The sequence below is a fragment of the Cryptomeria japonica genome, chromosome 10 (assembly GCF_030272615.1).
Source record: "Cryptomeria japonica chromosome 10, Sugi_1.0, whole genome shotgun sequence".
Taxonomy (NCBI): domain Eukaryota; kingdom Viridiplantae; phylum Streptophyta; class Pinopsida; order Cupressales; family Cupressaceae; genus Cryptomeria; species Cryptomeria japonica.
The window spans coordinates 388,450,885-388,463,713 of NC_081414.1; positions in this window are offsets into that span (position 1 = coordinate 388,450,885).

Consider the following 12,829-nt stretch of genomic DNA (forward strand, 5'->3'; position numbering starts at 1 on the left):
CAAATAAGAAGGTGGATGATGAGGCAAGGAGTGAGATTCAAAGAAAAAAACTATGTTTTACTTGTAGATAACCATGGCCTCCAAGACATAGATGCTTGCGTAAGGGACAAGTACACTTTATTGAAGTTGTTTCAGATTTTGATTCAGATGGTAATGAGGAATTTCATGATACCTAAGAAGAAGAAGAAGAGGAAGAAAAAGAAATCAGCACAAGAGGCACTTTTGTATCTTTATTAGGAGCTCTAAGATATCATCCTTTTAGGATTAGGGGAGTGCTAGTTGGACAAAGGATGATTGTTCTACTTGATAGTGGGGCTACCCACAAATTTATAGATGAATGATTTGCTATGAGAAGAGGTGGTGCAGTCACCGACAAGGAGGGACCTCAAGGAGATCAGTCCAAACTGGTCAGCAAGAGTAAACACAATGGAACACATAGATATGATGGAAGCGATGCATAATAGATAGTTTTATTGCATGAAAGTTAATTACATCCAATCGGGTTACAACATATCAACACACAGGCCTGGTAGAATAGGTCACACTGGGACCTTGAATCAAAAGATCTATCTTCTAGGCACAATCTATCTATCTGATACTTCTTGATTCTTTGATTCATTACATTCTAAAGCATGATTACAAATATATATCGATCCAAAGGATCTACTCGGCCCAAAAAGGATCAAAACTCGAAGAACAAGACCTAACGTGCAAAATGAACAAGGTTGACCTCCACAAAGAGGTTCCTCCAAAATATCCAAAGGATGAAATGTAGAAGGTCTTCCACACACCAAGAAACATAAAGATCAATGTCCAAGGCTCCGCAAGCTTTGGAATGGGTTATGGTAGATCACTAGAATAGGTCTCAAGCAACTGGTAACAAAGGAACAACTGGTAACAAGAAACTATCAAGGAAACCGGTAGCGATATCTTGCCGAAAAGTGATCCAAATGAGGTATGTTTTGAAAGAAAGAAAAATGATCAAGTCTTCAAGTAGAATCCAACTCCATAGGAATCAGTGAGCCAAAACCAAGACATACAGAAAGGAAAGCTGAAACTACAAACAGGAAACAAGCAGAAAAGAAAATGTTTTTAGTTGATGTAAGATTGCTGTGAACCGGGGATGCTCCTGCATCAGACATCCGGGGTTAATAAAAAAAGTGAGTCTCTAACTTTGCTGGGATCAGAGGAAAACCAAGGCGGTCTACCTCTACCTAAGAAATCCAAGATGAATCTTCCATTGGTTTGTTCTTCCACTTCACAAGATATTCTTTGTACTGACTGCTTCGAGTACTACGCCCAATCCTACTGTCCAAAATCTCTTCAATCTAATCCGGTTCCTTCTAGGGCAATTGTTTCTCCAAGTCTACAATACTGTCCTCACTAAATTTTGGTTCATGGTAATCATGAAGATCTGTAATGTTGAATATAGGTGAAATAATCAGACTATGTGGTAGCTCCACCTCATATGCATTTCCAAAACTGAACTTTCTCAAGATCTTACAGGGTCCAAACTTCTTCATCTGCAACTTATTATAAGTCCCAACCAAGAATCTCTCTTTTATCAAATAAACCATCACTTCATTGCCAACTTCAAGTTCCTTATGTCTCCTCTTCTCATCTGCCTTCACCTTGTATTTACTATCCATGTCTTCCAAATGTTGTTTACCCTGAATGTGCAATGTTGCCATGTGATCTGCAAATTCTTCTGTTCTGAACTCTTTCGATCTTCACTGCTAATGTCTCTCAATTATTCTATTCCTTTAGGATGCACTCCGGTAACAATATCAAAAGGTGTTTTTCTAGTACTTCTATTCACTAAATTGTTATAGGCAAACTCTTCTTGTGCAAGGATCAAATCCCAACTTCTGGTTCTATCTCCCACTAAACATCCCAACAAGTTTCCCAAACTCTGGTTAACTAATTTTGTCTATCCATCAGTCTGTGGATGAAAAGTAGAACTGAACTTCAAATCTATCTTCATCTTCTTCCAAAGTGTTCTCCAAAAATAGCCAACAAACTTAGTGTCTTTGTCTAAAACTATGCCCTTAGGTGATCCATGCAATCTTACCATTTCCAGGAAAAATAGGTCTACTATATGCAATGCATCTGATGTCTTCTTGCAAGGTATGAAATGAGCCATCTTTGAAAATCTATCTACCACCATGAATATGGAATCATTCCCTCTTAGTGTCTTAGGTAAGCCAAGTACAAAATCCATACTTATATCCTCCCAAGGTCTTACTGGTACTGTCAAAGGTTTATACAATCCCACATTCTGACTACTACCTTTTGCAACTTGAAAAACTCTACAACTCTGCACATATCTCTTAACATCCTTATGAATCTGGGGCCAAAAGTACTACTCACTCACCAATGCAACTATTTTATCAATGCCAAAATGTCCAGCCAAACCTCTAGTATGCTTCTCTTTTATTAGGTTCTCTCTCATGGAACTTTTAGGTATGCACAATTGAACTCCCTTAAATAACATCCCATCCTGAATGAAGTAATCCAACCATTTGCTCCTATCAACCATAGCTAGTTCTCTACATGCTTTCCAAGGTTCTACAAAATCTAGGTCTTTGTCATACAAGGTCTTCAAATCTTCAAAACCTAATACTGTCACTCTCATCTCTATCAGCAAATTCCTTCTCCTACTCAATGCATCGACAACTTTGTTAGATTTCCCATTTCTATGTTTCAACACAAAGGTGTAACTCTGCAAGAACTCTACCCATCTCATATGTTTCTGATTCAACTTACTCTGACTGCTCAAATATTGCAAAGCTTGATGATCTATATACAACACAAACTCCTTAGGCAACAAGTAATGTCTCTATTTCTTCAAGGCTTGAATTATGACATAAAATTCCTGATCATATACTGAATATCTCTTTCGAGCATCATTCAATTTCTCACTGAAATATGCTATTTCTCTCCCTTCTTGACTCAAAAATGCTCCTATTGTTGTTCCACTCGCATCACAATCCACTTGAAATACCTTATTGAAATCTGGTAAAGACAACATAGGCTGCTCAGTCACTTTTTGTTTCAACAACTCAAAACTTTTGTTTGCTCCGGTGGTCCACTTGAATTCCTTCTGATCTTCCCTCATGGTCTTAGTCATAGGATTACAAACTGAACTAATTTTTTTGATAAACTTCCAATAAAAACTAGCCAATCCATGAAATGATCTTACCTCTCCAATGCGTTCTGGTGTAGGCCACTCAGCAATGGCTTTCACTTTCTCAGGGTCCATCTTCAAACCATCCTCATATATCACAAAGCCTAAATAGACTAGCTCATCCTTCATGAAAGTACACTTCTTGATATTGATTCGTAACTTTTCTTCTCTCAACCTCTGCAAAACTTGTCTTAAATACAACAAATGCTCCTCTTTCATTTTACTAGAAAATCAAAATGTCATCCAAGTACACAATAAAAAACTTACCCAAGAATTTCTTCAAGATCTCATTCATCAGCCTCATGAAAGTACTCGGTGCATTATTCAGTCCAAAAGGCATCACCAACCATTCATATAATCCTTCATTTGTCTTAAATGTTGTCTTCCATTCATCACCTTCTCTGATCTTGATCTGATGATATCCACTCTTCAAATCTATCTTTGTAAAGTATTTTGCTCCACTCAAATAGTCCATTATGTCATCCATCCTAGGCAAGGGAAATCGATATTTCACCGTGATCTTGTTTATTGCTCTTGAATTGGTACACATCCTCCATTCTCCATTCTTCTTATGTGCTTATACCACTAGTACTTCACAAGGGCTCAGACTTTCCTTGATCAAACCTTTCTCTAATAGCTTCTGCACTTGTCTATTTAGTTCTTCATTCTCTGCCAATGTTAACTGGTGTGTAGCTTTGTTAGGAAAACATGCTCCGGGAACTAAGTCCATGCAATGACTAATACTTCTAATAGGTGGCAATCCATTAGGTACATTATCTGAAATGATGTCCCCATACTCTACCAACAAATCTCTTATCTCTATCAAGTGTTCTCCTTCCAGTTCTAGTCTCTTAGTCTTCTTAGGAATTAAGGAAAAACACACATTCTCATGTCTCAGTCCATCCATGAACTTTCTTCCATCTACTAGACGGATTTTGGTATTTGTACAGACTTCATTATTCCAAGGTTCCTCCAAAGGAAACAAGGTTTGATTCATCCCATTGGCCACAATAGTGTATGTATTCTTCCTCCCATCATGTATTGCCTATCTATCAAACTGCCAGGGTCTTCCCAACAAAACATGAGAAATGTCCATAGGCATAATATCACACAAAATTTCATCATGATAATTCCTAATTTTTTAATTCTACCAAACATTCTTCACTCACTAATAACTTATGTTCATCCTGAATCCATGCTATCTAGTAAGGCTTAGGGTGTTTCAATCTCTCCAATTTCAACTTATTCACCATCTCTTCTAAAACAAGATTATCTAAACTACCACCTTCAATAACAACTTTACAACACTTACCGGATACCTTACATCTGGTCTTGAATAGGTTCTTCCTCTGCAATGGTTCTTTATCTTCTCCAGTATGACACAAATCTCTCCTCTCCATCAACAATTCTCCATCTTCTAATTTATTTCCTGATCTGGTGGGGTTCTCCTCCACCACTGTCTCTCTTCTGATAGCCTCTGACTTCTTACATTCAAAAGCATGGTGTCCTTCCCCTCCACATTTAAAACAGGTTCCTCTGAATGTCCTTTTGTATTGTCTTCCAAAGTTCTCATTCCAGTAACCATCCAATTCTCTCCTCCGATAGAAATTTCTATCATCCTTCCGGTATGAATTACCTTCCTTGCTCACTTCCTTGTCCTTATTTTGATTTGTAATAGTTCCTCTTCCTTCATTGTATCCTCTTCCTCCTTGAAATCTTCCTCTGATAAACCTTCCACCTCTACCTCTCTGTCTTTGTTCATGCCTTTTATTCAATTTCTCTTCAGCCTTTATTGCATACTGGTAAGCCTCTTCAACACTCTCTAATTTGATCATACTGAGTTCATCTTGCATAGACATTCACAATCCATTCAAATATCTCACAATTTGTTCAATTTCATCATCAACATGTTCGGATTTGATGTTCTACTTGTAAAATGCTTCGGTGTACTCCTTCACACTATATTCCTTCTGTCTCAAATTTTTCAACTTTCAGAACAAATCTACTTGATAATTTGTTGGGACAAACTTTGATTTTAACTTAGCAGTCATCCTATCCCATGTCTTAATATTTTCTTTACCTCTTCTTTGCCTATCAACTTGCAAGTGCTCCCACCAAAGAGATGCATGACCCTTCAACTAGGTATAGGCATACTTCACCTTCCTCTCTTCTGTAGTGTTTTCAAAGTCAAAATACTTCTCCATCTCTGATATCCAATCCATCAATTCATCTGAATCTAACTTCCCTTCATATTCTAGTGGGGTAAAATGAGGTTTAGTGTTTTCCCTACTCAAAACCCTTAAAAACATTTCCTCCTCTAGATCAACTACCGATAGGTTCACTTGTTCTATTGGGGCTTCTTCTCCTTCATCTTCGCTCACATCCTCAATATGTCAGCCTCTTCTTTGGGGTGTCTCCATGGCTTCTAACCGGGCTGCTATTCCTCGCAACATCTCCATTACAGTAGGGTCTGCATTCCCACGTGCTCCACTATTCCTAGATCCTCTTCACACCATTGATCCACGCTAGTCCTTTGCAATTGTAGGTCAGATCTGCAATCTGCCACCCTACAACAAGATTCAGGACACGCAACCTCTGGAAGGAACTTTTCTTTGATACCACTTGGTGCAGTCACCGGTGAGGAGCGACCTCGAGGAGATCAGTCCAAAGTGGCCAGCAAGAGTAAACACAACGAAACACACATATATGATGGAGGCAATGCATAACAGATAGTTTTATTGCATGAAAGTTAATTACATCCAACCAGCAACAACCAAGTTACAACATACCGACACACAAGCCTGGTAGAATAGGTCACACTGGGACCTTGAATCGAAAGATCTATCTTCTAGGAATAGTCTATCTATCTGATACTTCTTGATTCTTTGATTCATTACATTCTAAAGAATGATTACATATATATATATATCGGTCCAAAAGATCTGGTCAGCCCAAAAAGGATCAAAACCCAAAGAACAAGACCTAACGTGCAAAATGAACAAGGTCGACCTCCACCAAGAGATTCCTCTAGAAAATCCAAATGATGAAACATAGAAGGTCGGCCACACACCAAAAAACATCAAGATCAACGTCCAAGGCTCTTCAAGCTTCAGAATGGGTTCTGGTAGATCACTAGAATAGGTCTCAAGCAACCGATAACAAAGGAATTACTGGTAACAAGAAACTATCAAGGAAATTGGTAGCGATATCTTACCGAAAAGTGATCCAAATGAGGTGTGGTTTGAAAGAAAGAAAAATGATCAAGTCTTCAAGTAGAATCCAACTCTATAGGAACCAGTGAGCCAAAATTGCAAACAAAAAACAAACAGAAAAGAAAATGTTTTTGGTTGATGCAAGATTGCTATGAACCGGGGATGCTCCTGCATCAAGAGGACTTAAAGAAGAGGAGTTTGAAGGCTTCAATGCCACTATTGAAGATGGGTTCACTATGCCTTGTACCGAAGTGATTAGACAACTCAATATGACTTTGGATGATTATAAGGTAGTTGATGACTTCTATGTAGTGGGTATTAGAGAAACAAACATTGTTTTGCATGTTCAATGGCTGCATTCTATTGGAGTTTAATATATGAATCATCAAACCATGGAGTTAAAGTTCTAATCTGACAAAAAAGAGGTTCTATTGAGAGGCTTATTTAATGGAGCAACCTGAGTAGTCACTGCAAAAAGGATGGAGAGGAATTTCCAAAGAGGACAAGTAGTTTGGGAAGAAGGAATTATAATTCATCCAACAAGATCCTCCAAGAAGCAAGGTAAAATTTTTATTTTGAAATTCAGAAAATTCTTGACAAGCATATTGGTTTAGTTTTCAGTGGTTTGCCTTTGGGATTACCCCCAAATAGGGGATTTGAACATGTTATTGAGATATAATAGGGTTCCAAACCTATAATAACTACTCCATATCATCATCCAAGGGGTTATAAGGAAGAAATAGAGAAGATCATTAAGGAACTCCTTGACATGGGATTCATAAGGCCTTGCTCTAGCCCATTTTCTTCCTCCGGGGTACTTGTGAAGAAAAAAGATGGCACAATGAGAATGTGTATAGACTATAGGGATTTGAACAAGAAGAACATCAAAAATAAATATCCCAGACCTAGGATAGATGAACTCATTGATGATTTACATGGTGCAGTTTACTTCTCTAAAATTGATCTAAGATAAGGGTATCACCAAATTTGCATGAGGAAGGAAGATGTGGAGAAGACTACTTTTTGTTGTTATTATGGGAACTTTGAATTTATTCTCATGCCATTTGGTCTCACTAATTCTCCAACAACATTCCAATCTTGCATGAATAAGGTACTCAGTAAACATCTCAGAAAATTTGTTTTGGTGTTCTTCGATGATATTTTCATTTACAGTAAAACATGGGAAGAAATTTAGAACATCTAGATATTGTTTTAAGAATTTTGGAGTAGCAATATTTCTCTGCTAAGTTGTCCAAATGTGAGTTTGGTTTAACAAAGATTCTATATTTGGGACATGTCATAAGTTCTAAGGGTGTGCAGGTTGACCAACAAAAGATTCAGACAATATTGGATTGGCCACCACCAACCAATCTTACTCAACTGAAGGGTTCTTTGGTAAGTGTAGTTACTATAGAAGATTTGTCAAATTTTTTTCTCATCTTGCTGCCCCTTTGATTGATTTAACTAAGAAAGGAGCCTTTTCTTGGACAAAAGAAGCACAAAAAACATTTTAAAAGTTCAAAGAGGTAATGAGCTCATGCTGAGGGCTTCCAATTCCATATTTTTCTCTACCTTTTGTTGCTAAATGTGATGCATCTAGAGAAGGTATAGGGGCTTTCCTAACTCAAAAGGGGCATATAATAGCTTTTGAGAGCAGAAAATTGAGCCAACTAGAGAGAGGATACTCCATTTATGATAAATAAATGTTAGCAATTATGCATGCCCTTGATAACTTTAGGCAATATTTGGTTTGTGGAAAGTTTGTTGTTAAAATTGATCATAATAGTCTCAAGTTCTTCTTGAACCAAAGAGATTTGAATGATTGTCAACAAAAATGGGTGAGTAAATTACAAGCTTATGATTTTGAGATTGAATATATAAAAGGGAAGAAAAATGTAGTTGTTGATGCTTTTTCTAAGAAGCCTACTTTATGCTTTCTATCTTCTATTTCTGCTGATTGGAAAGTCTCCATCATTTCAAAATATGCTAAGGATTATTTTGCCTCTAATGTATTGGATGAGTTAGTGGAGGATGATAGGTACAAAGTTATTAATGGGTTGATCTACTACAAGAATAGAGTATTTTTGGTACCAGGATCAAAGGTTAAGGAGAAGATATTAAGAGATTTTCATAACACACCCTTGGCTGGTCATCAAGGGTATTTTAAAACATGTAGGAAGATCCAAGATAGATTTTCTTGGAAAGGGATGAAGGATGATGTCCTCAAACATATCAAAGTGTGCATTCCTTGCCAACAAAACAAGAGAGTAGTTTTTTCCAGTAGGATTACTAAAACCACTTCCAATTCCTAAACAAAAGTGGGAAAACATCTCCATGGACTTTATCACTAGTTTTCAAAAGGCTCAAGGTAGATATTTCATATATGTTGTGGTATATAGATTGACCAAGTATGCACATTTCTTCCCTATCACACCTAATTTTAAGGCATGCCAAGTAGCAAAGTTTCTCTTTAAGGAGATACTCAGATTGCATGGCTTACCTAAGAATATTGTGAGTGATAGAGATAGTAGGTTCCTTAGTTCTTTTTGGAAGGAACTCACACTGAGCACAAGTTAGCATCCTCAAACAGATGGGAAAACATAAATAGTTAACAAATGGATAGAAGGAAACTTGAGGAACTATGTTTCAAATAAGTAGTGTGTTTGGGTAAAATGCTTGCATCTAGAGGAGTATAGTTATAATAACTCTGATCATATGTCTATTGGAATGCCTCCTTTTCAAACACTTTATGGGTATGATGCAATTTATTTTGTTAATGTTTTTTTTTTAGATAGAAGACTTCCTACAACAAGTGATTTTGTTAAGAAAAGCCAAGAGGTTTTGAAGTAACTCAAAGATAATTTGCATCATGCTCAAAATCAGCAAAAGATTTATGCATATAAGAAGAGAATGGAGAGAGTTTTTGATGTTGGGGACTTGGTTTTTGTTACATTTCAGCCATATAAGTAGAGCTCTTTGAAGATAAATGGAGCTGTAAAACTCAAGCCAAGGTTTAATGGACCTTACAAGATTACCCGAAAGATAGAACAGATAGCCTATGAATTGGAGCTCCCACCGAATAGAAAAATACATAATGTTTTTCATGTTTGTTGTCTTAAGAAGGTGGTAGGACAGAAAGTAGTAGTTTCATAAGGTCTACCACCTTTAGATGATGAAGGAAAGTTGGTTTTGATTCCTAAAGAGGTGTTGGAAACAAGGGAGAAGTAGTTGAGAAATAGAAGCATAACAGAGAATCTGATCAAGTGGAAAGGTTTGCCGATTGAAGATGCAACTTGGGAATGGCCAAAAGTTCTTGACCATCCAAATATCCATTTCATGTGGACAAGCAATATTTGGGAGGGAGGACTTGTCATGTCCTCTTTGTTGGATATTGTTGGTCATTGCTGCTGCTAGTATATATTGTGGTCATTGATGTCAACATATTCCTGTGTATTGCTCCGGTGATTTTTGATTGGGAAGATCTTATGATTTGGTTTTGTAGTATTGTTTTGCAGAATTCAGTATATCCTCTGGTATATTCTGGTGTGATCAGATTTTGTGCTGATATTTTGGGATATTTTTTGCGATGGTCTTGTGTATCTTCATTTCAAATGGTTCATGATTTGGTGCTCTGCAAGTTATCTTTCATCATGACAATTGCTGATTGATTGTGTTCTTGAGCTTACAGATGTTGGCCGATGAAGATTTGAAAAGTGGTGTTGGTGTAGTTGTTCCTATTGATTATAAAGTGCTTGCTGGTGTTTTTTAGTCATTTCCTATTTGTTTTGGTGATCTGCATTGATCGTTGTGTGATTTTTTGGTGTTTTGCATCAATTGGTGATGATTTTTTGTGTTATGCGGTTTTTCTGGTGGTGTTGCATGTTGCAATTGATCTTGGCATGATTTTTGGTGGAGTTGATCATTTGGGAATTTGATTTAGGTCCATACTATGCTATGTAAATCATTTTATTAGTCTGGTGGTCGATCTTTGTATTGTGTGATGTAATTTTGTAATTTTGAGTTGAGGGTTGAGGGTTTAGCTAACCTTCTTATCAAGGTTGATGAATTGTATATATAGATGATATAGTCATGTAGTTTGGGTGTTGATGTTGTGTCTGCATTATTAGAGAGAGGTGTATGTGTGAACAAGCATTTTATCCTTCAGTGTTGAGATTGAGGTGAGATTGGTGTTGTTGAAAAGACAACTATGCCTTCGGTTCATTTCTTCCGGATTGTAGTTCAAATATTATTGTGAGTCAGTGAGACTTCCCTAAGGATTATAGCCTTCTGGGCCATTATATTTGAGCAGTGAGCTCTAAGCAGTGTGCCTGAATGCATGTGCATTCCCCATTGTCATATTTTCACATACTATTGCAAAGTATCATTTTACTATGGGTAGGTTCCCAGCGTGGTTTTTCCCTTAACCGTGTTTTCCACGTCAAAATCTTGGTGGTGTGTGTTGTGCTTTCAATTTTCTTATATGTCTTATTGCTACAACTTATCAAATTTTTATTTGGTGGTTAATTTTGTGTATCCGATGAAGACTGATTCACCCCCCTCTTAGTCTTCCTTCTTGATTGCTACTAACAATTGGTATTAGAGCTAGATCCTCCAGTAGAAGCTTAATCACTTCAGGAGAACTGGGATGTCAGCTCAAGGTATTCTCTTTAAGAAGGATAGTCTGAGGTTTGATGGAAGTAACTATACTATATGCAAGAACCGGATGGAAGTGCACTTGAAATGTATTGGAGAAGAATACTAGAAGATTACAAAGAATGCCTATATTGTTCCTCAGAATGGACCATCTACTCCTGATGATATCAAGGAAGCAGAACATAATATTAGAGATAAGGAAGAATTACTTAGTGCCTTGACTAATTTTGAGATGACAAATGTAATGGGACTTCAGACTGCACATGAGATCTAGGAGAAGCTTGAGATCCTGTATGAAGGTGATAAACAAGTTAAAGTTGCTAAGTTACAGAGTTTGAAAGGAAAATATGAGACATTGAATATGGGAGATGATGAGAACATACACTCTTTTATGGCTAAGGTGAACATGGTCCTACGTATAAGATGTGTTGGTGGAACCATTGAGGAAGATGAAATTGTTGCTAAGGTGTTGAGATCTTTGCCTCTTGATTATAAACATAAGGTTGCTGCTATTGATGAGATCCAGAGTGTGACTATAGTGACAAGTGATGTGTTGGTTGGAAATCTTGCTGCATTTGAGTTGAGTGAATTTGGAGAATCACATGGAAATTTTGAGACAATATTTAAAGCATCTGCATCTATATCCGATAAGGAGATGTATGATCCTGATGAATGCAGGATACCTAGATATGAAAGAGAGAGAAAAGAGATGGAAGATCAAGAAAGAGAGTTAGATGAGCTTGAAGCATTGATTGCCTAGAGATTGCCTAAAGGAGCTGGTAAGTATGATGGAGAGTTGCCTTTGAAATATTTCTCTTGTAATAAGATAGGACATTTTGCTTCTAGGTACCTAGAGAGAAGGGCTAAGTATGATAGGCATGATAAGTTTGATAAACATGATAGGAATGATAGATATGAAAATCATGAGAAGTATGATAAGCCTTACAAGTCTAACTAGAATTTTAGAAATCAGAATAACTATTATTATGTTGTTGATGAAGGTGTTATAGATGAAGAATCAGAAGGAGATGAAGTTGTGTTTATTGCTATTAAAGAAGATAGACCTTTACCTGTTGATTCCACTTGTTATACTATTGAGGAAAAGGCTTTAGCTACTAAAGTTGATGAGAAAGATGAATGGGTAATTGATAGCAGTTGTTCACATCATATGACTGGTGACAAAAGTAAATTTGTGAGCATTGAAAGGTATGACGGTGGAATAGTTAGATTTGGAGATGACAAAGGCTGTGTAATCCGTGGGAGAGGTTTTATATCTTTTGATGGTAAGCATAACACTGATGATGTCTTGTATGTTGAAGGTTTGAAGAATAATCTTTTGAGTGTTGGACAGATGATTCATAAAGTTTATGATCTACAATTCAAGGATGGAAAATGCAAGATCTTAAATGTCTTTGGTATAGAGATTGCATCTGGGACTCAGATTGAAGGTAACTTTTTTCATTTGAATGTTGGTGAGAAAAGTTGTTTGATTACTCAAATAGATGAGAGTTGGTTGTGGAATAGGAGAATGGGTCATGTAAACTTTGATTGAATGATTAAGATCTATTCTACACATGTTGTTAGAGACCTGCCTAAGATTGTTAAGTTTGCTAATTCGATATGTAAGGAATGTCAGTTGGGTAAGAAAAGAAGGATTTATTTCAAAAGAAAATAGTATACATTTGATGGACTGTTAGATTTTGTGCATACTAACCTATGTGGACCTACAAATGTTAGAAGTGTGTAGGGTGACAAATATTTTATGTTTCTAATTGAT